The sequence below is a fragment of the Telopea speciosissima genome, chromosome 7 (assembly GCF_018873765.1).
Source record: "Telopea speciosissima isolate NSW1024214 ecotype Mountain lineage chromosome 7, Tspe_v1, whole genome shotgun sequence".
NCBI classification, from domain to species: Eukaryota; Viridiplantae; Streptophyta; class Magnoliopsida; order Proteales; family Proteaceae; genus Telopea; species Telopea speciosissima.
In genome coordinates this window covers 28,611,657-28,636,022 of record NC_057922.1, presented here as the reverse complement: position 1 = coordinate 28,636,022, position 24,366 = coordinate 28,611,657, and the positions used below count along the sequence as shown (strand labels likewise).

General features: G+C 43.2%; 1 long non-coding RNA gene across 2 annotated transcripts in view; it reads left to right on the top strand.

Annotated features, from left to right (window-relative positions):
* LOC122667710 overlaps positions 1-14,588 on the top strand; it is a 39,048-nt gene extending 24,460 nt beyond the window's left edge. The window contains exons 3-4 of one of the 2 annotated variants that reach the window (XR_006333840.1): positions 6,429-6,430; positions 9,031-9,044. This is a non-coding gene — a long non-coding RNA (uncharacterized LOC122667710). Of the gene's footprint in view, positions 1-6,428; positions 6,431-9,030; positions 9,045-14,574 lie in introns of those variants that run through there. The other variant, XR_006333839.1, reaches the window with a different exon arrangement.
* The last annotated feature ends 9,778 nt before the right edge of the window (positions 14,589-24,366 follow it).

The following is a 24,366-nucleotide window of genomic DNA, read 5'->3' as shown; positions in this document are numbered from 1 at the left end:
GGACAAACAACGGTCCAAGGATCAAACCATGGTTCCCTAGGGAGACCAAGATATTTATCTTTAGGGTTTTGCACGCCCTGGGTTAGCCCATGGTGTCCCATGGGTGCCCCATTTTAATTTTAGGGTTTCCCATGGTCACCCATGGGAACCCTAGTGCATCCCTATTAGGGTTTCTCCTTCCCTATTACATTCCATAAAATTAATTATCACAATAGGGACGGAGAAATTTGTCTCTAGTCCATCACATGGCAAGAGGGATCCATCCCATACTCGAATGCACAGCGGAAATTAATCGATTCGAGTTTCTTTCGCATCTCATAAATATTAATAATCAATGAACAGAAGAAATTAATAAAGAACTGCTAACCTGGTGAGCCTCTAGTGTTGCTCCTCCAATAGACAGTGGTTCTTCCTCCAATGAGCGCTCCAAGCAAACAGATCTGAACCTCCAATGGTGTTACCAAGGTTCTACACGCCAATCTCAAATGCCCTCAAACTCCTTAGCACAGATCTAGGGTTTCACAAACCATAACTCTCAAACACAGGTGAGAGAAGCAAGAAGAAGAAGAGAGATCATAAGAGGGAGACAGAGAAACTAAAAACGTAGGAGAGAGAGTGTCTGCTCCAAAAACATGGAGAGCTTCTCTTCTGTGTATTTTTGGTCCCCTATTTATAATAATAGGGTTTAATTAAATCCTAAATAGATTTAATAGAGCCCTAGTGAGAGTCTGACTCTCTCTCTCTCAGTCTGGTAGTTCTGTTTAAACTCAAAGTGCTACACAGGTGAAGAAGCAGAATCTAATAGGGAAAGTATTAATTAGATTTTTTATTTAATTATTAATGGATAATTACAATTAGCACCAAATCCATTAATTAAATAAAGAGCCAATTAAATTAGCAAATTCCAAATAACTCCCTATATGATAACAATTTATCATATACAACCCCCCCCACTAATCAACACCATCCTTATGGAATCTAAGGCATGTACACATGTACTGCCAAACCCCAATCCATAGTACATGTCCATATAAGAGCGTCTGTGCATCCGATCGGGTCCCGCAAAACTCGATAAAACACTTTATTTGAAATAACTATAAATAATGTATCATTTTATGTAAAATAAATTTTGCAAAACCATTTCCAAAATGGTACTGGATCCAGATTCTGATCCGACCATGCACAGACAGTCTCTATCTTGGTGTTCCCCAATCGGGCAGTGGTGACCGTGTTGGATAACTCCTTCACTCATAAAGTGTTCACGCATTCCCAGAACACCGGCTTTGACTCGCTTGAGTCTCAGTCATTGATGAACCAAAGAATGCAATCACACTTTGCAGTGACAGGGTTCCCTTAGGTACAGGATGTCGGTGACACATGTCTATCCCTTCCTACATCTGGCAGTAATACATGAGGGAATCGACAAAGTAGATTCTTCGCCAATGCACACATCAAACATGTGAGCACTCGCATTCGTACCCTGACATCACATGTCTAGGCATACCCAATGCGACGACCATATGATAAGGGTGCCCAGCCCAAACCCTAGTCGTGACTACCATTTTAAGTATAACTTACGGACACATAATGCTCAAAAATTTTATATCGCATGTGACAATATTAAACTAAAATGTATAAATGTTCAATACAAAGGTGAACCGGGTTGAACCGGACCGAACCGGGTTTGATGGACACACACTTGTCCAACACATATTTGGGCTTTAGTGGATGACATTATCCACCTTTCTACATCTTTTGTTTCTTGTGATTTTGTTTGTATTCCACGGGAGATTAACAGTTTTGCTGACTCCTTGACAAGGAGGGCTTTGTTGGTAACATGCACGACTGATTGACCCCTATCCACTCTATGGTTGAGTGGGTTGTGTTCCTCACTTTCTCCATGAGTTTTTGCATGTCTTCTATTCAATAAAGACTTGTTTACCAAAAAAAATAGCTTTCTGGATACATAAGTTGGGTATGAGTTAGGGAATGGCATGTGTGGAAGCTCAAAGAATTGCTTGGCTAAGTGAAGGTGGAGATGATCGTAGGATTTCTTGGTCCAAGTGGGACAGTAAATGATCGACTTCTCTTTCAAGGACTATGTGAGGCCATGAGGGATGGATTGCAGGTTTAAACATGCAGAAATGGAGATTCCAGAAGGGCCAGCTCCTGCAACTATCACTACTCTTTCCTTCATTTTCTTTAATTGGGCTTTTGTCTCTCTCACTCGATCAGTACTGAGTCTGATCTGTTAATTAGAGAGAAGTATTTGGTTTTTAAAGGGAGTGGTGTTTTAATCTGTGTTTGGTTATGGGTGCCACCTCGCAATAATAATAAAGAATGGGATCGTTTTTCATTGGGCATTGATATATTGGGTAGTTGGTATTACAACTATTCTTTTCTATATACTTTTTTCTTTTGTTTTCTTTTCTATCCATCTCTAGACATCCAAACACAACCTAAAAGAGTTAGGGGAAAACCTAAAATGATCTTAGGAGAAGTGGCGAGGAAAGACATGCATAACTTAATCCTTGTATCAAGTATGACATCGAATAGAACTGATTGGAGGACAAGGATCTATATAGTCGACCTCGTTTAATTGAGATAAAGTTGAGTTGTTGTTGCTCTGATGAGTAATATAAAAATATTATACGCAAATAATGGGTGGTGGAGAATCGGATTATGTCTTATGATTTCAATACCTTCTAGATTTTTCTAGTTAAATTACAAGTGGGATTGTCTAACTGACACCTGTATAAGTGTTTATTTAGAGCTTGATATATTTTTTTAATTGCCCCTTATTTATTCTTAATTTTTTTTTAAGTCAGTGGTAAATAAAAATTTTAAAATAATTAAAAAGTGACTAATTATGATGTTAGTATAAAACATTGTCATTATCTTGCATAATTTTAGAGTACACATGTGAAATGGCAAAATTTACCCTCATTGAAAGAAAAAAATGTTGCTATGGTAAAAAGGGCAAAAAAATGTTGCTATGTTCTAGGCCTCTCGATGGGCTTACATGACCAAATGCAAATCCATTGACCTTCAACCTATCATATGTCTTGGTCAAATCTTGATTTGGTTTGTAATGCATAGACAATGATGGGTTAGCACATTTAAGAATCAATTCAATAATCGAATATATTTTGCACCAAGATACAATGCCTACTAGGATTCGGGTAAAACTCACATTTAAAAACTAGTCTTTAAGAAGAGGTTGTCTAAGTCCTTATAAATCTTCATGTTGAAACATTCATATATGATGTGGAATCGATTGCTTTCACATGAAACCAAATTAAACAATATCTTTTTCCACCAGATGCCATTAATCTTTGAAAGAAGTTGATAGAAAAACCATCTGATCTTGGTGCCATATTCACTCCTGTTGCATCAAGAAATCGTCCGGTGGTCCCTTCGAGTGCCGTAACTTGCAAAAGGACCTGGGTGGCAAAGGAGAACCGGTGTGGTTCCGGCCTAGGACTCTCCGATGCCTAAGTTAGATCTCTCTGAGCAAACAGATGAATAGTTAGAATTCAAGATGGGTTGATGGGGTAGAGTACCTTCGCATTTAAAGTGGAATGTGGCGGTGTGGAGAGTCCCAGTTGATGACAAGTAGTCCTCGTAGTAGATAGAGTTCCTAGGTAGTAGGATTCTTCTCTTGGTTGGTTGTCTCCCTACGGGAGGTAGAGTCCCGGTAGGGTGGATGTTCCTGGTAGATAGACATTCATACGTGTTGGATAAGATCCTTGGTGCTTGAGTCCATCTGGGACTATGTCGCTGATAGGCGGTGCCTTGTGCCCATGAGATGATGTATATCTCGATCGTTGGTGGTAGTAACCTGTAGTACCTGGACTTGGTCCTTGATGGTAGTAGCCCGTAGTACCTGGACTTGGTCCTTTCCCATCCGGAGACGTGAGTTGGCCAACCTTGGGATGGCCTCCCTGCTTGGGCCGGGACACGTGGCGGTTTACAATTGGCCGGTGTGATTTTGGGTTTATCATTTGCCCCCTACTCTCTTGGAACGAAGTGTTCAAGAGAGTAGCTTTTTCATTTTTGTATCAGTAAGGGGTTTGCTATAAATAATCACTTTTGGAGGGTGTTCCTACGAAATCATTTAGTGGAGTGGGAGAGGTTGAGGGTTCTAAACTCTCCCACTACACTTGTTGGCTTTTTCCTTTTTGCTTTGAAGCTTTGTCTCCCTTGCTTTGGACTTCGTTAAGGGTGTCAATATGGAACCGTAACCGTATACCGAAACCGAAACCGCCACCGCCCGTGTAAAACCATACCAAACCGCACCATTGCAAAAATGGCACGGTATGGTATGGTCAAATGGTATTGACCACGATATGGTACGGTAACGGTTTTTACGGTCATACCGTCGGTATGTACCAAAACTGTACCATTTTCCGTAACCATACCGTTTTGGGGTGTAAACATGTAAAAATGAAACCGTACCACTTTCATACCGTATGCATACCATTTTTGTACCGTATATATACCATTTTCATATACATACCGTTTATAAAAATCAAATTTATACCATTTCTGTACCATACATATATCATTTTCATATCGTACCAAAACCGTACCGTAGCGGTACGATTGCGGTATTGAAAATAGGGTTCTTAAACGGTATGGTACGGTATCGGTATTGGGTACCTATTTTTGGTACCGTACCAAAACTGTACCGTATTACCAAAATCATACCGTTTGACAAGCCTAGACTTTGCTACTATTTCTTGTGCCCCCCAAGTGTAGGGTGGCTTAGTCTCTTGCCTTGGCCTGCTCTTCTCTCGGCTTAGCCCCCATTTGGCATGGTGCCTCTTAGAGCTTGGTTCCACTCATAGTCTCGTTCACACGACCTCGATTGTTGGTCCTATTTGCTTGCCCGTGCATCCACCCTGTTCTCGTGCCCATGGGCCCTAGTCCGCATGCCATCGCTATTCCGCACTCGTTGACGCTGCTCGCCTGTCCACGCCCCTTCGGGCCTATTGGCAACGCTCTCCTGTCTGTGCCTGTTGCCATCGCTTGACTGTCCATGCCTGTCCGTGCCCGTTGGCGCCGCTCACCTGTCCACACCCATTGCTGCCGCTCGACTGTTCGCGCCCGTCCATGCCCGTTGGCGCCTGTCGACTGCGGCCCTTGGCCGTGTCCAAAAAACCCTTTTTTTTTTTTTTCTTTTCCCTCTCTTTCTTCTTTCTCCTACTTTTTCTTCTTCACTCTCCTACTTTTTCTTCTCCTCTCTCTGTTTCTCTTTTCTTCTCTCTTTTATTTTTTCTTCTCTCCTTTGCTCTCGCCCAAAAGTAGGCACCCATTGCTGGTTTTTTTTTCTTCCTCTCTCCTACTTTTTCTCTCATCTCTCTCTTCTTCTCTCCTTTGCTCTTGCCCAAAACTAAGCTCCTACTGCTAGTTTTTTTTTTTTTTTTTTCTTTTTCTCTCTCCTACTTTTTCTCTCTTCTTCTCACCTTTGCTCTCGCCCAAAACTAGGCGCCCATTGCTGGATTTTCCTTCTTTTTTTTTTTTTGGGTTTTGGCCTTGGTCGCCCATGGCCCTTTAGCCGAGGCCCCATGGCCTTTTTTTTTTTCTCTTTCTTTCTTCCTTTTTGCTCACCCGAGGCTTAGTTGCCCATGGCCCTTTGGTCGTGGCCCCTTGGCCCTTTTTTTTTTTCCATTTTTTCTCTTGCTCGCCCTTGGTATGTTGCCCATGGCAGTCACCTGTCGGCTCAGTCACTCGCCCGTCAGCTAGTCGCCCATCGTTCGCGGTTGGCTACCAGGCGCCGATCAGCCTCTTCCGGTGCCAGGGTGCCGCCGCATCTATCCGTTTGGCCTCGGTCACTCGCCTAGTTGGCCTCAGTCACTTGGTCACTTGGCCTCTTGGTACCTTAGCCTCTTGGTCACTTCGTACCTTGGTCACTTGGCCTCTTGGTACCTTGGTCACTTGGCCTCTTGGTACCTTGGCCTCTTGGTCACTTGGTCACTTGGTACCTTGGCCTCGATCACTCGATCACTTGGCCTCGGTCGCTTGGTCACTTAGTTACTTGGTCCCTTGGCCTGTGCCCGATCGCGTTCACTCGTCATCCAGTCGCCCGTGGCTAGTCGCCCTTGGTAGGTCGCCCGTGGCTGGTTGTTCATGGCTAGTCGCCCATGCCCATGGCCTGTCGCCTATGCCTTTGGTGGTGGCAAATTTTTTTTTTTTTTGTATTGACCCGAATTGGTCTTTTGCCACAGACACATCTTTACTCGAACCTTGACCTTGACCCCTCGCAAATTTTGACCTCGGACCTCGACCTTCTTGGTACGTTTTCCTTACGTTGTTTCTATCGTCCACTGTGAATACCTTTACCATTTGGTCTCTAAGACACTTCCTTGGTTATGTGTTTGTGCATGTGGCTGTACATTGCTGGGGTGTTTAGCCTGGAAGCCAAGGAGTGTTGCCCAAGTAAGTCCCCCTTCTCCACGACTATGTCCAGTGATTCTAATCCTGACACCTCTCATGAGGGTTGTGCCTTTGATGGGCAGACCTCTGGCTCGTCCATGCCCTCATTTGTGTCAGGCGTGGACACTCTCCCTCCTTTGCCTCCTCCCAGACCTACTTCTAGTTATGGGGAGGATGCCGTTGATAGTCCTGGCCTAGATGGTAGTCCTCCTAGACATGATGCTGGGGTGACACCCCGATCATGGACCCCAATAGTAGGATGGGACGGTTCTGAAGCATCTTGACCGCATCAAACTTGGTGTCTTTTCATCGATTGTACCACATACCTTCTGAGATTGTCTTTCGCGCCCTTGGGGAGTCGATCGTGCCTTCTCCCACCAAGCTGATGAGGTCTGCCTTTATGAAGTTTCCTTCTCCTACAGCCTTCTTTCTAGATTTCTGTGGTTGGATCCTCGCTCCTTTGTGTATTGCTCTTCGTCATTTGTGTATATGGCCGATAGGCCTTGGTAGTCATCGAACCTTGGTGGCCTTGAGTCTTGGGGGTCCGTGGACCTTGGTGGCCTTACGCCTTGGTGGTCATTTGACCTCGGTAGCCTTACGCCTTGGTGATCCATGGACCTTGGTGGCATTATGCCTTGGTGGTCATTTGACCTCGGTGGTCTTATGCCTCAGTGGTCCATGGACCTTGGTGGCCTACACCTTGGTGTTCATTTAACTTCGGTGGCCTTACGCCTCGATGGTCCATGGACCTTGATGGCCTTAGGCCTTGGTGGTCCATGGACCTTGGTGGCCTTACGCCTTGGTGGTCCGTGGGCCTTGGTGGCCTTATGCCTCGGTGGTCCGTGGACCTTGGTGGTCATTTGACCTCGGTGCTTGAAAGTGTTCGACCGACAGTCGAGAAGTAGACAGATGTAGCCCAAAACCAAATATTTGCTTCAAACTTCAAAAAAATTTCAAATTATCCTTACAAAATGGGATACTGAGTTCCAGGTATGATCTATTTTCTTGCCCCCTAAAGTTTTTAAGTGGTTGGTCCCTGAGCTTATCTGCTTGGAAACTATATAAGGTCTTTCCCAGTTGGCCAACAGCTTCCCCTCTTTCCTTGGCTGTGATGCACTAGCTCGCCTTAGAACTAGGTCTCCCTGATGGAAGAGCCTTTCTCTGACTCTGGCATTGTAGTACTTGGTTGTTCGTTGCTAATATGCCACGTTCTTTAGGAGTGCTTTCTCACAAACCTCATCCAGGAAGTCCAAGTTTGCTCGGAGTCCGTCATCGTAGGTGCATTCGTTGAAGTGCAGGACTCTGTGGGGCATGGCAAGGACTTCTACTGGTGCCAATGCCTCTGTACCATACGCCAGACGAAATGGGCTCTCTCCTGTGGGCATCCTTACTGTGGTTCGGTACGCCCACAAGATACTTGGAAGTTCCTCGACCCATTTTCCTTTGGCCCCCTCTAGCCTCTTCTTGATTCCTTTCAGCAGTGTTCTGTTTGTCATCTCCACTTGACCATTGGCCTATGGGTAAGCTACTAAGACAGGCCGATAGTCAATGTGGTAGAGTTAGCAGAAAGCCTTGAACTTTGGGTTGTTGAATTGCTTTCCGAGACTATGATCCTGGGTACCCCGAACCTGTAGATTACGTCGTCACGAATGAACTTTTCCATTTCAGTTTTTGTTATCTTCGCCAGTGGTTTAGCCTCGACCCATTTGGTGAAATAGTCGATGGCGACTACTAGGTACTTTCGCTTCCCAGACGCTACCGTGAAGTCACCCAGGATGTCCATTCCCCACATGGCGAATGGTATGGGGTTGAGGATGGATGTCAATTTGGTGGCGGGTAGATGGGGTACTGGGGCGAACAATTGACATTGCTTATAAGTTTTGACATACTGTATAGCTTCTTCCTGCATCCGTGGCCAGTAGATCTCCTAGCAGAGGACTTTGTAGGCTAGCGCTCGCCCTCCCATGTGGCTTCTACATATTCTCTCATGGACCTCTGCCAGGGCATACTTGGCTCCCTTGGGTCCTAGGCACCTGAGTAATGGTGCAGTGACCCCCCTCTTGTATAGTACCCCGTCCACGACCATGTACTTTGCCGCTCTCATCCTTAGCTTCTTTGCCTCGACCTTGTCTCCTGGTAGGACATCGTTCTGTAGGTAGTTGAGTATAGGGCCCATCCAGCTTGGTCCCTCCTCAATCTCATTTACCTGCTTCTCCTGGTACGTTGGCTCATACATTATTTCAATGTAGACGGCGTTGGCCAAGTTTCGGAGCTCGTCGTTTGCTAGCCTGGATAAGGAGTCTACTATGGCATTCTCGATCCTTGGTACCCGAACCATCTTGAACTTCTCAAACTCCCCGATCATGTCTCGAGCACATGCTAAGTACGATGCCATTCGATCGACCTTCGCCTCGTACTCTCCATTCACTTGATTCACTACGAGCTGGGAGTCGCTCCAGATGGCTAGGTGGGTGACTTGGATGGCCTTGGCCACTCGGAGTCCAGCTAGTAGTGCCTCGTACTCTGCTTCATTGTTGGATGCCTAGAAGTTGACTCGACGAGCATATTGGATTCGAAAACCCTCGGGGCTAGTGAGTATGAAGCCAGCCCCGCTTCCTACTGTGCTACTCGAGCCATCCACGAACATCTCCCATGACCCACAATCATGATTCTCTGGTTCCTCTGCTTCTGGCTCGATCTCAGATGGGGTGCATTCAGGGACAAAGTCTGCCAAAGCTTGACCCTTGATGGCCATCCAGGGTTGGAATCTAATATCATGCTCACTCAACTTTACCGCCCAAGCTATCAATCATCCAGAGATGTTTGGTTTGTGCAGTACCTTCTTCAGCGGTAGATTGGTGAGTACCACGATCGTGTGAGCTTGGAAGTATGATCGTACCTTCTTTGCCGCGATCACCAGTGCGTAAGCTATCTTCTCAATTCTTGTGTACCTGATTTCTGCGTCCATCAGGACATAGCTGACATAGTAGATGGGTCTCTTTACTTTACCCTCCTCCTTCAGCAGCACGATACTTACCGCAACTAGGGTGGCGGCCAGGTAGAGTTATAACTCCGCATTGGGTTCTGGTCGCCCGAGTAGTGGTGGGCTCTCTAGTTACTCCTTCAGTTCCTTGAATGGCCTTTGGCACTCCTCTGTCCATGCAAAGTCTTTAGGACTTCGGAGATTCTTTAGGGTCTTGAAGAATGGTAGGCATTTGTCTCCCGACCGTGACATGAACCTTGAAAGATCCGTAACCCTTCCATTTAACTTCTGTACTTCCCTGACTATCCGGGGTGGTGCCATCTCCTGAATGGCCTTTATCTTCGATGGGTTGGCTTCTATTCTGCATACCAAGACCATAAAGCCCAGGAACTTCTCTGATGTTATGCTAAAGGTGCACTTTGCAGGGTTTAGCCTCATCTGGTTCTTTCTTAGTACTCCGAATGCTTCCTCCAGGTCGGTCAAGTGCTGATGGGTTTGGATGCTTTTCATGAGCATATCATCCAGGTACACCTCCATGTTGCGTCCAATCTGTTCCTTGAACATTTTTTTGACCATCCTCTAGTAGGTGGCTCCTGCGTTCTTCAGCCCGAACGACATGACGCGGTAACAGTAGTTCTCCTTGTCTGTCCGAAATGCGGTATAAGAATCATCATCCTTATTCATGAGATCTGGTTGTACCCAGAGTAGGCGTCCATGAAGCTCAGCATCTCATGGCCGGCAGTAGCATCGATCAATAGGTCGATCCTGGGTAGCGGATACTCATCCTTCAGGCATACCTTGTTCAGGTCCGTGTAGTCAACGCACATCCTTGACTTCCCATTGGGCTTTGGTACCATAACTACATTCGCGAGCCATGTTGGAAAATTCTCTTCTCTAATGAACCCCGATTGGCTCAGTTTCTTGACTTCTTCCTTAATGGTTGCCTGTCGGTCGAGGGTGAAATTCCGTCTCTTCTGTTGGACAGGCTTCCTGGCTGGGTCTAGGTGTAGCCTATGTTTAGCTATGGACTGGGGTATGCCTGGCATGTCAAAGGTCGACCATGCAAAAACATCCATGTTTGCCTGGAGGAGACACCCAAGCTCTTCTTTCTATTCCTTGCTCAACAGTGAGCCAACCTATACTACCTTGGAGGGATCGTCCTTGCTAAGAGGACATGGGACGAGGTCCTCTACTGGCCTTCCTCTTCTCTCTGTCTGTTCATCTCTCTGGTCACTGACAAGGTTCTCTATGCACAACGCCATTCCACGGGTGTTGCCATTGTTCTTCTTGATGAAGGTTGCATAACATTCCTTGGCTTTCTTCTGATATCCTCGGACCTCACCGACCCCATTCTCTGTGGGGAACTTCATCCTTCAGATGGATGGGTGATACAACTCCTCTAAGGGCTGTCAGAGATGGTCGCCCTAGGAGGCCATTAAAGGATACCACGGACTTGACGACTATGAAGTTCACTATGATGGTCACCTGCCGAGGGTGTTCTCCGAAGGTAACGGGCAACTCTATAGTACCTATGATGGAGGCAGTAGTGTTTAAGAACCCGTGGAGGTAAGTAAGCTCTGGCTTGAGTTGGTCATTGCCAAACCCGAACTTTTGGTAGGCTTCTAGTAAGAGCACGTCCATAGATGCCCCAGTGTCTATCAACATCCTATGTATTGGTCGATTGGCTATCTTACTTGGCTTCTCGGCCACTCCCACGAACCTGGCATGGGCTTTGGCCTTCCTAGTAGACTCCTGCCCAGGTCCTCCCAGTATGGTGAGGATGGGGGCTCCTCTCTCCTCTCTTTTGGGCATTCTCCCTCCGTATCTCAATCTGTCCTTCTTTGTTCCCTCCTTGGCTCTTCTCTTTCTCGTTCACGACCTCTACCTTCTTGGTTTGAACGGCTGCCGCGTCTTCCTTTCACGTACTTGTTCAAACTCCCTACCTTTACAAGTTGTTCTATCTCCCTCTTCAGTTGAATGCAATCCTCTGTGTCATGCCTGATGTCTTTATGGAAGAGATAGAACTTGTTAGGGTTGCACTTCTCAGGTCCTACTAACATGGGTCGTGACCAATGTAGTAGGCCGTGGTCCTAGATCTGCATGAGGATCTGAGACCTGGTGGTATTCAGGGGTGTGAACTCAGGGTTGCTTGCTCGGTCACTCCTTTCTGGGAGATGGTTGGTCCTCCTTGACTGATGGTCGCCCTTTTCCTGTCGATGCTCGGTCCTCGACTTCTTGCTCTCTTTACGATCGTCTGGCGTCGACCTCTTGTTATCCTGCGGCTTAGCTTCGAATGCTTTCTTCCTAGCCTGCAGTACCTCGACCATATTGGCAAATTTGTTGCATCGCTCCAGAAGCTCCTTTATGGTCCTGGTCTCATGTCGCGCCAGGTCCTTGATCAACTCTAGGTCTCTGATGCCCCAGCTATGGCTGCATGCTGGGTCTAGTCGTCTAGGTCTCGGACCTCCAAGGACTCCTTGGTGAACCTGGTGACATACTCCCTAAGGGACTCCCCAGGGTTCTGGACCACATTCAGTAGATTGACCGTGGTCTTCTTCTACTTGACACTACTCTGGAAGAGGGTGACGAATTACTCGCAGAGTCCCGCAAATGAATTTATCGACCTTGGTCGTAGCCTAAAAAACCATGAAGTGGTTGCACCCTTAAGGGATGTAGGGAATGCTCGGCAAGAGACCACATCCGATCCCTCATATAGGATCATCATCCCATTGAAGTAGTTGATATGGTCATTAGGGTCAGTGGTACCACTATAGAGTTCAAAGGTGGGTAACCTGAATCGGGAGGGGAGTGCTGCTGCCATGATCTTTGCCGAGAATGGGTGTTGTCCTGGCAGTGAATATGTCTCACCTTTGGTCTGCTTCTCCAGCCCTTCCAGCTTCTCGTCCAAATCTCGGAGTGTTTTGTCTAACTCCTCATCTCACGACTGTCCATCACTCCTGGCCGAACGTTCAGTGACCTCGCTCTCGATCTCTCCTTGAAGTTCCCTCCCGCCTTAAGTGTTGGCGGATGGTGAATGGTCACGTTGCGATGAACCTTGGCGTGCACGTGGGGGACTTTCTTCTCGGTAGGTCCGGCTCTGCCTTGACGTGTGACGTCCTCCTAGTCGACCTTGGAACACTGACCTCTTGATCGAACCTTTTGGACTGGGTACCACGGACCTGTGTGTCGGTGTCACCCCACGCCTTGAGCGTACTGGTGGGTCTATCGTTCTCCTGGGATGTTGGGAAGGATCTCCCTGTTGATGAGTGGGGCTCGCACGCCTTGCGAGTCTCTCTGACCTTTCACCCTTGGGAGGTGACCTCCTAGGGTTTTGCTCTTGTCGAGGGATAGGTTCCGTCCTTGGTGGTGGCAATGCCCTACGGCGATGGGACGTCATTCGTTGCCTTAGGTAGTCTTGAAAGAGTCGTTGGTCATTGAGGATCTACCGTTGTAAGTCATTGATCTGACCCACAGTCGCCGGGGCATTAGGGTCAGGTACTGGCTCCACAGCTACTTCGTGGTTGAGGTCGCCTACCTCAACCTGATCATTCTCTAGGATCTCCCTCTCTTGAGAGACATGGTCATTAGCTAAGCGATGCGAGCTCTCGGGTGGAGGTGATCCATTCCTCTCCCTCGCGGCATTGTTGGTGGAGGGAGTGGTCTTTTTACCTCGTGGTGCCATTGAGTAGTTCAGGAATCGAGCTAGTAGATACGTTGCCTAGCGTCGTTCCTACAAACGGCGCCAATCTGTTGCGTCAACAAATCGTCCGGTGGTCCCTTCGAATGTTGTAACCTGTAAAAGGACCTGGGTGAAAAAGGAGAACCAGTGTGGTTTCGGCCTAGGACTCTCCGACACCTAAGTTAGATCTCTCTAAGAAAACAGATGAATAGTTAGAATTCAAGATGGATTGATGGGGTAGAGTACCTTCGCATTTATAGTGGAATGTGGCGGTGTGGAGAGTCCTAGTTGATGATGAGTAGTCCTCGTAGTAGATAGAGTTCCTAGGTAGTATGATTCTTCTCTTGGTTTGTTGTCTCCCTACCGAAGGTAGAGTCCCGGTAGGGTGGATGTTCCTGGTAGATAGCCACATTCATACGTGTTGGATAAGATCCTTGGTGCTTGAGTCCATCTGGGACTATGTTGCTGGTAGGCGGTGCCTTGCGCCCATGAGATGATGTATATTTCGATCGTTGGTGGTAGTAGCCTATAGTACCTGGACTTGGTCCTTGATGGTAGTAGCCCGTAGTACCTAGACTTGGTCCTTTCCCATTCGAAGATGTGTGTTGGCCGACCTTAGAATGGCCTCCCTGCTTAGGCCGGGACACATGGCGGCTTACAATTGGCCAGTGTGATTTTGGGTTTATCAACTCCTATGCTAATAACTTCTTCCTTGATTAATTCCTCATAAGATGTAATAGATGTGGGTCTGATGTTTTCCTCTGGGATTATTGGTGAGAAAAAATTACAAATAGATTCAGCATCTGAAGGGAATGATAGGTTGAAAAGGTTCAGAAAATAATTTGAGAAAACATAACCTACTTGATTCTGATCACAATTTTGAATTGCAGCTTGATTTGGAATTTTTTTTTTTAAAAAAATAGTATACATTGAGAGATTATTGTTGGGATGTCAAATAGACGGTCTGGTCCGGTTTCATTTTCTTTTCATGTATTCGGTCGGACTGAAATTGGATGGATAAGGTGTTTTGTCTATTATCAATTTCTTTTAATGTTTGCTTATTGGTTTATTATCGGTCCGGTCTCAATTTTCATATATAAAAAAATATTGAATTTTATTGAATTTTCCGATTTGGGTCCAAACAGTCAATTTTGGTTGATCTTATATATCGACCCAGTTTATTTTGATCTTTTAACGGTTTCTAAAGTCAAAATCAATACCCAACATGCATGGAGTAGTGCTTCCCAATGATTTTGTTCCTTGCAGCTTTTGGAATAGTCCGCTTAATTTGCTTCTGCCAATTGTGCACATCTTGTATAACCAAAATCCATGAAGGGGAACCCAAATTTCTTGTTAATGATAATAATTGATGTCCAACCCGCCTCATGAGAAACCTTATCAAAGCTCTCATCGCAAATGATAATAGGATTTTTAGATTGGGCTAGCTCAAGGTAATCCTTATGAAACGGATTAGGAGTAAGTAAAAGGAGGTCCAAGGGGAGAGAAAAGATCTTACAGAGAGTCATAAACCCATCTATTTATATTGTTCTGCTGTAAATAAATGTATTTAAATGAAGTTTTAAAAAATTATTCTCTTTCTTTTTGAAATTTTGGTTAGTAGTGTTTTCCCTCCACAAGGTTTGTTTTCTTTGGAGTTATTTTTAACTTAGTCATTTTTTGTGTGGGACTTTTAGTCCCATATTGGAAGTGGAAAAGAAATAAGAGAGGTTAATATATGGGCTGGGTTGTGCCATGGCAAAACTAGACTTTGATATATGAAATATATTTTTTTGCTCCAACCTAAACGGGATTAAAATCTAAGTTAACTGACGTCGGTTGGGATACTAATGAAGCCAGTTATGACACATTACATATCATTATCTCTCTAAGATAAAAAAAAACGACATGGTTTGCTCTCTGACCGATGTGAAGGCCATTCTAACCAAAGTCTGCCACCTGTAAAGCAGTGTCGGCCACGTTGCAACTGGTGTCGATTTCGGTGTTTTCTCTGAATTGACACCTCTTTTCGTAGAGGTGCTTTCAAGGGACTCCTCTTGTCTATAAATAGAAATTGTCCGTGGCTCTCAAAGATATGATTTTGAATGTTTAAAGCTCTCTCTCTCTCTCCATACATTTTGTCTTTGTTTTGTTTTGTTGCATATCCATTTGATCAAGAGATTTTTCTTGTTTCTTTGCATTGTTTGATTGAGCACAACTTAAAAGTACTCCGACGTGGACCAATAAGTGAGTACAACAATTATTGGAAGGCTTAAGAAGCTATTTCATCTTGGAGATTGAATCCATATTGCACCATAGGGGACGACTACGATCTTAAGAAAACTGACCAATGGCACGACTCAGCCCCCACCAAGTGTTGTTCGTAAATATTGTATGTATTCTACTTCTCCTACTGTATGTGGTTGCTTCATAAAGGATTAAACGTTGGAAGAGAAATTGTATACTCTCAGTTTATTATTTCAAAATGTTCCAATAGAATTGATTTCTATCGTTATGTGAGATGGCTTTTTCCGTAGATGATCTGAAACCTTAACCTAAATTTTATGCCACCAATAACTCGGTGGGCACATAATGTGGGTGCAGATGAATTTTCAATTAAAAAAAATAAGTAAATAAATCATCGAAACCTACCAATGAGATTGTTTCCACTTGTTCCTGTAAATTGCGAATCCATAGTGGATTATAACCCTAAGTTGAACCCCTTGACATCAAGGTTTACACCTACCTATTTTATTTACTTAATTCTTAATTCTTATGCAGTAGTTAGACATTCGGACATCCTTGTTTTCTAATGTATTGTGTTCTGTGCACCTAGAGTATGGTCATTCCCTTTGTTTGTTAAAATTGTATTAATGGAGTATAGTGTTTTTGTTGGGATAAGTTTGGTTAGCCTAATACTGGTAAGGTGATCATCAATTGGGTATATGCTTATTTGATGTGCCTTAATTAGAATGATGCAATCTGTGTATGGACCTATATATATTGTTCCTTTAATGAGAAAAAGATTCAAGTTATTTCCTTTTTGTATGGTTCCGTCCCTACCCTCACTCTGTATATAATCACAAATGATCCATTATTAAGTGTATGACAAAAATTTTTAGAAAAAAGAGGGTAGATAAGACTAATGGTCATCAAAGACAAGAGAGCAGTTTTACAAGCAATCTTCTCCCACCATGGATCTTGGTATATCTGAAGCAGACTTCGCTTATATTGATTAGCATGCTCGTTTGTATTCTCCATGTTGTATTGAATAATTATTCTATCAAAAAATGATGTGGCAATTTTGATAATTGGACATATAAAATATGTTATAGATCAGCCATATTGAATTCAAAGATTCTTTGGACATGTTCTTAAAGGTTCTGTTTGTTCGATGTAAAATCATTAGTGAAACAAATAGTACTGTAAAATAAAATAATTATTTTACACTGTTTCTTTCAAAGTTTGGAAAATTTTTCACAAAGAAAATTTTACCACAACTCGTCTATTTTCCGAAAAAGGGGCTTGAAAATATTGTTAGGTTTTGGGCTACATTAATGCCATTGTTTATTGAGCCTATAATATAGGTTACCCACTCCAGGTTTTAGTCAGGGGTATTTCTGACCTAACACATTGTGGGAGTGTGTTAGGGTCAGGTGAATATTATATATTCAACCCAAGGTCCTCACAGCCGTCACTTATTATTTTATATTTTTCTGCTCACGGGAGTTTTAAGAGAAAGGTTGTGGAGAGCTATTGGGAAGCTCTAAACGGTTGGGGATCGACTTCAAATATCAGCCAAAAAGGTATGAATCTTATTCATTGTTTATTCATTGTGTTCCACAATCTATATGAGATCTTATATTTATGAATGAGTGATGGAAATCACAACAAGTGATATCAGAGTTGTATTCTTACCAATGTCCTTTTTCTTGTCTAGATAAGCCTTCCTCTTGAAGCAGTCCTTCTTCATATGCCCTTTATTCTTACACCAGAAGCATTCAACACTGTTCGAATCCTTATGCCCTGTGTTCTCTCTTTCACCCTGCTGCCCTCTGTTACCCTGTTCATTGTGGTTTCTTCCAGTCCGGTAGGGTGTGTACCTACCCTTCCTGGAAAACCTTCTGTTGTTTTTGTAAGGTCCTCCAAATGAAGATCCCTTACCCTATATGAGATTGGCATTCTCAATTCTGTCCCTATTCATTCTTGCCTCTTCCTGCCCAACTATGGTAATCAACTCATCCATACTCCACTTATCTTTCAAAGCATTGTAGGCGCTACGAAAATGTTTATACTACCTTAGAAGTGAATTCAATGCAATGGTCACTAGGAAGTCATCATCAAAATTTATTTCTAGCTCCCTAATTTTGTTTTCCAAGGAAACTAGACCCAGAAGGTGTTTTCTGGTGCTATCATTTCCATCAAACTTGGCAGTTGTCAGCTTACTCATCAAATCAACTAACTGAGCCTTCTTTGAAGATTCAAAATTGACTCTAATTGCCTCCAAGTACTCTGTTGCAGCCTCCTTCATGGTAATGCTATCTTTCATAGTCTCAGGGATAGCATGCTTTTAGACTTTCAGGCATTTTCTATTAACAGTGTCCCACTTCTCATGGTCAATCTTTTCGATCCGAGTACTGGCTGAGGTGAGGTCAGTTGACTTGGGTTCTCTCAGACAAAGATCTAGGTCTCTTAGGCATAAATAGACCTCCAAATCCTCATGCCAACTTCTATAGTTTTCACCAGAAAGCTTGGAAATATCTAACAAACCATGGCTTAGAGACATTTGTCATAAGGATATAATAAAATAACACATCCATCACAGGAAAGTAAATATATTAAATCGGGTATTTTTATACCTATAACTCATGCTAGTGTATAAACTAATGAACTAACCTATAAAACAAGAGTATCAATCGAAACTACATCTCTAACCTTTGGGTTTTTAAAATGTACTGGTCCTCTCAACACTTTGCAATTACTACAGGACAGCACCAACCTTTGGAGAAATTGTCACTTTTGGGTAAACAATTATTCCTAGGTTGATCTCTCCCTGTATGTGTGTTTGTATTTCCTTTTAGTCTTTAATGATACTACCTTTGGGTTAGCATCACCTTTTTTTGTTGTCATTATAGAAAACCTTGAGTTATGGGTATTACAATAAAATCAGGTTTTACCACTTTGGTGGGTTCCAACTAACCTCATTATAATACCTAATAACCCATGAATACATCTCTGGTCTGTTATGAATCTTTCCTTATAGATGCACCAATAGACTCTTGGTGGTTGGATTCTGGGTCATCCATTCATGTGACTCATTCCTTGCAGGGGTTCACAAGCAGGAGGGTGTCAAGCAAGTGTGAGGTGACAGTGTTTGTGGGGAATGGAGCAGAAGTGCAAGTGAAAATCATAGGAACTATTAGATTACTTTTGAAATCAGATAGTTCAGATAGTTTTGTTGATTTGAAGGATGTTGTTTTTATTTCCTCTATGAGGAAAAAATTAATTTCAGTTTCCAGATTAGTTTTAGATGGATATTCTATTAATTTCAATAGAGATGGCTTCACTTTGGTTTTGAATTCTGTTGTTGTTGATTATGGTTATTCTTCTGATGTTTTGTATAGATTGAATTGTGTCTCCTCTTGGGTTATGAATGTTGGTACTAAACGCCAACTAGTGGATGAGAAGTCTCCTGTACTCTGGCACAGAAGGTTGGGCCATATCTCTAGAAAGAGAATGGATAGGTTGATCAAGGAAAAGGTACTTGATGACATGGATTTCCAAGACATGAAAACATGTATTGACTGCATAAAGGGGAAGATGACTTCTTCTACGAAGAAGGATGCCTTTTGCCACAATGAGGTCCTAGACCTCATCCACAGAGACATATGTGGATCTTTCCCGACTCCTGCACTTGAAGGCCAACGCTACTTCATCACCTTCATAGATGACTGGTCTCGATATAGTTACATCTTCTTGATTGCTAAGAAGTCGAATGCGTTAAATACTTTTATGATATTCAAGGCTGAAGTAGAACTCTTCCATTCTAGAAAGATTAAATCTACTAGGTCTGATAGGGGTGCAGAATATTATGGAAGAGTAGGTGATACAAGACAGCAACTTGGGCCTTTTGCCAAATATCTACAAGAACAAGGGATAGCTCCACAGTACTCCATGCCAGGTACACCTCAACAAAATGGTGTAGGAGAGAGGAGAAATCGTACTCTGAAGGACATGGTCTGAACCATGGTCAGTAACACTAGTCTTCCAAAGTCTTTATGGGGAGAAGCACTCAAAACTGCAACTTATATTCTTAACAGAGTGCCAAGTAAGTCTATAAGAAAAACTCCCTATGAACTCTGGACTGGTAGGAAACCCAGCCTTAGACATCTACGAGTCTAGGGATGCCCTGTTGAAGTCAAACTTTTCAATCCTCAACAGAAAGTTTGGAACCCAAAAACTGTGAGTTGCTATTTTGTGGGGTACCCAGAAAGGTCTAAGGGCTACAGATTCTATTGTCCAGGTTTAGGGAATGGAATAGTAGAGACTACCCATGCCAAGTTCTTTGAGACAGAAGGAGATCAGTCTGTGCCCCAGAATTTGAGTTTTGATGAAGGAAGGATTGGAACATTTGCAGTAGCACCAGAGTCGAGCGAGCCCTTGCTGATTATAAATGATTATTCCCTCATGGATGTTGATATGGATGTGCCCACCGATCCTATTATTACTTTCATTGCAGTTGTAGATGAGCCATTGCCTGTGTTCAGTGATCCATTACCATCTAACACGGTCACCGTTACAGATCCTTAGCCTTTGAGGAGATCTACCAGGACTCGCAAGTCTACCATTCACTCAGATTATGTCACATATCTGAATGAATGTGAGTTTGACATAAGTAAGGAGGAAGATCCTGTTACCTTCCTACAGGTGATCAATAGCAGAGATTCTGACAAATGGGTAAAAGCTATGAAGGAAGAGTTACAATACATGCAGAACAATGGTGTTTGGAAGCTGGTAGATATTCCATAGGATTACAAAGCCATAACATCAATAAGACCAAGACTGATTCACAGGGAAAGATAGAGCGTTACAAGGCCAGACTTGTAGCGAAGGGTTTTACACAGAGAGAAGGCATAGATTACAAGGAGAACTTTTCTCCAGTGTCTTCAAAGAACTCATTCAAAATCATTATGGCCATTGTATCACACTTTGACCTTGAACTACATCAGATGGATGTGAAGACGGCCTTTTTGAATGGTGATCTAGTTGAACAAGTTTATATGCGTCAGCTCGAGGGATTTGAGGAGAAAGGAAAAGAGCATCAAGTTTGCAAGCTGAAGAAATCACTATATGGACTGAAACAGGCTTCAAGATAGTGGTATTTGAAGTTCAATCAGATAGTGACTTCATATGGTTTTATTGAGAATGCAATTAACAATTGCATTTATCTAAAGACTACTAGGGGCAGGTTCATCTTCTTAGTATTTTATGTAGATGATATTCTGCTAGCCAATAGTGATCTTGGTTTACTTCAGGAGACCAAGCAGTTTCTGTCTAGTAATTTTGAGATGAAGGACATGGGTGAAAACACCTATATACTTGGCATTGAGATTGTGATAAAAAGTGAGGTATTCTTGGTTTATCACAGATGGCTTATATTGACAGAACCTTGAAAAGGTTCAACATGTCCCAATGTTAAGGGAATGATGCACCCATCAACAAATTAAAGGGGATAAGTTGAACAAGCAGCAGTGTTCAAAGAATAACCTTGAGAGAGACTTTATGGAGGACAAGCCTTATGTTTCTGTTGTGGGAAGCTTGATGTATGCACAGGTGTGTACTCGCCCTGATATTGCTTTTGCAGTTAGCGTACTTGGGAGATTTCTGTCCGATGCAGGATTGGCTCACTGGACTACAGCTAAGAAGGTGATGTGTTACTTGCTGAGGACTAGGGACTTCAGGCTAGTCTACAGAAGAGATGACCAGCTTGAAGTAGTTGGATACTCAGATTCAGATTTCAATGGATGTGCTGATGACATGGAATCAACTTCAGGTTATGTCTTCTTGATGGGTGGAGGAGCTGTTTCACGAAAAAGTGTCAAGCAGACGATTTTAGCTTCATCCACCATGCAGGCAAAGTTTGTGGCACTTTTTGAGGCGACCAAGCAGGCAGTATAGTTGAGAAATTTTATTGTAGAATTGAAGGTTGTTGACTCTATTTCTAAACCCTTGAGGCTATGGTGTGACAACAACTCTGCGGTCATCTTCTCAAAGACCAACAAAATGTTAAACAGCTCAAAGCATATTGAGATAAAGTATCTTCTAGTTAGAGAGAAGGTAATTGAGGGAGAGGTTGATGTTGTACGCATCTCAACTGAGAAGATGGGGATGATCCTCTCACTAAGGCCCTTTCAATGGGAGTTTTCAGAGATCATGTTACCAGCATGAGACTTATAGAGTCTTTTGCTATGTTTGTTTAGTGGGAGTCTGTTTTTCCTTTTGGACTATTATTTGAGCTCTTTATTTTGACCAGTGATTTTGTATTCTTTTGGCATCTTAATACATTTACTGGTTATGGTTTTATTATTTATTCTTATATGATATGTCTTGTCAAATGGCAGTATCTAACCAAAATTTTTGAAATGGTGTTTAGCCATAGGCGGTATTTAGCCAAAGATTCTAAAAATGGCGGTTAGCCATAGGCGGTGAGCCAAAGTATGGCATTAACTCAAGTTCATGGCGGTTTTGACCAAGTATGAGTTAATGTCAAAGTATACTACCTGTGAGGATTTTCAAGGTAGAGGACCTACAAGAAAAGAACATTTACTTGGTGATCACTTGTTATGCTCCTGTTTCCTTGTTTATACATATACCCAAAGTGCTTCGCGTTAATAGGTCATTTGTGGGTGTGATGACAGAAAGTTGTATGCCGTATATTGAGACATGTCTTCTGCTGTTGTTCGACCACAAGTGGTTATTAATTGAATCAAAGCAACTTGAGTGGAAGATTGGGACTCTAGCCAATTCCAATAAAAGATATGTGTATTAATTTTGCCCAAGCGGCAGATTGTTGGATTTTGGACTATATTAATGCACATTGTTTATTGGGCCCATAATATAGGTTACCCACTTCAGGTTTTAGTCAGGGGTATTTCTGACCTAACACATTGTGGGAGTGTGTCAGGGTCAGGTGAATATTATATATTCAACCCAAGGTCTCCACAACTATCACCTGTTATTTTATATTTTCCTGCTCACGGGAGTTTTAAGAGAAAGGCTGTGGAAGGCTATTGGAAAGCTCTAAAAACTTGGAGATCGACTTCAGCTATCAGCCAAAAATGTATGAATCTTATTCATTGTTTATTCATTGTGTTCCACAATCTATATGGGATCTTATATTTATAAATGAGTGATGGAAATCACAACAAATTTTACTGAGAATTTAGGCGTAAAATTTGCCTTTGTCAAATCCCAATCCCGTTGCTTGGCAAAATTTTGTAAAAATTTTACTTGATGCGTCGCTTGCATTAACAACTACCCTGAAGAAACCTCGACGACCGCTACCTCTTCAACTCATCTTCTCTACTCTGCAACTCCCTCTCTTTCTTCTCTAAGAGCATTTTGTGATGCCTTAATCGCAGGTGATTCCTATATTTTTTCGAACAATGGCGACGTTTGAGGAAGTTCCACAAGATTTTCAAGACTAAGTGTACTCTCTCTCTCTTTCTCTCTCTCTGCTTTACCGTCGAGTTCCTGAAATCGAGCTGCGACACCTGAAATTGTGCTGCGATAGCCTAAAATTGATCTGCGACACCGGCTCTCTTGGCCTGAAATCGAGTTGCTCTAAGATTAATTAATGATGGTTATGTGAAGCCACTTGTTGATTAAATTGCTTTCTATGTGCCCGAAAATCACTAGTAACTACACTACTAATTTTTTATTTTTTTTTATGGATCTAATCAGTTGGAAATGAAAATTTCTCTGCCAATGCTACTGATGGGTTGATGTCCTACTACTGGAGTACCAGATTAGCTTTATGCTGGCAGTGGTGAAGGTGGTGCAGACAGTAGAGGTTGGCAGTGTTTGGTGATCGGAAATGTTTGGTTTTTTACGTTTTCTTCACTTTTGGAGTGGCCGTTGGGGGGGGGGGGGGGGGGGCTGGAGAGAACAGTGTTTGCCTTACAAACTTAAATTTGCCAGGTGCCTAGTGAAGTTTGCACTTCACGATCTGTCAAGGCCATTTGCTAAATTCTTGGTTGTTCAGGGTGGTGACCAAGTCTTTCACATCAATTGCCACCCAAGCTGGATTGAATATTCTCAAATTGATGGATCCAAAAATCAAAACGGGCATCACCATTCTCTGTCCGGTTCAAAACTTTCGACATAATCGAACTCGATGATTTCCACCCTGAGCCGTACTGTTCCAATAAAGATTAAGCTACTGTGCCAAGACATAGGACTAGAAGTTTCCCTCTACCCACAGAGGAAAGTTCACCCACCATCTTAGGGTTCACAACAATATGGCTCTCCTCCAGCCTAGGCAGGAGCTGGAGGGTCCAGCCCAACAAAATAAGGGTGGTTTTGGTCATTTCACAGGTGGGATCCAAGTGGGCCCCTATGAAATGACCAAATCCCCCCACCCCTATTTTTGGGTGTTTTTGCTGAGCTGGACCCTCCCACTCCCGCCACGGTTGGAGGAGAGCCAGATCAGATTCACAAACCCCTCTTAGAGTTTTAGTATATACGAAGATTTTACATGTAAAATTTTACATCGAAACAAACGGAGCCTAAGGGATGCATACCAAGGCAGACACTCATGCCATGTGAAAGGATGATGGAAATTCGAATGTTGGATAGACATGGAATTGTCTAGATTGGACTTTTGCTAATTTTGAAAACTTAATTCAATCATGTACCCTCCAATGTATTGGTATGTACCCTCTTAGTAGTTGGAGATTTTAGAGTATTATTTGTTATGTGCGTACCTCCATTTAGGCTAATTTTTTGATATGTGATCCAAGGACCTTGGGCCCAACTTCTGAATAAGGCCTGGGCCACATTTTAGCTACCACATACCAGATGTTTGGGCCATACAAGAAGTGTTTCGTTTGTTGCCCATCTAGTAAACCATTTCTCTATGCTTATATAAAGTACCCCAAATTGCAAGCAAATGAGTCCTAGGCCGGGCCAGGCCTAGCCAAGCCGATAATTCAGCCTTAACTCCACATAACTCACTCACCCTTGGGATGGATTCTAATGTCAATCCTAG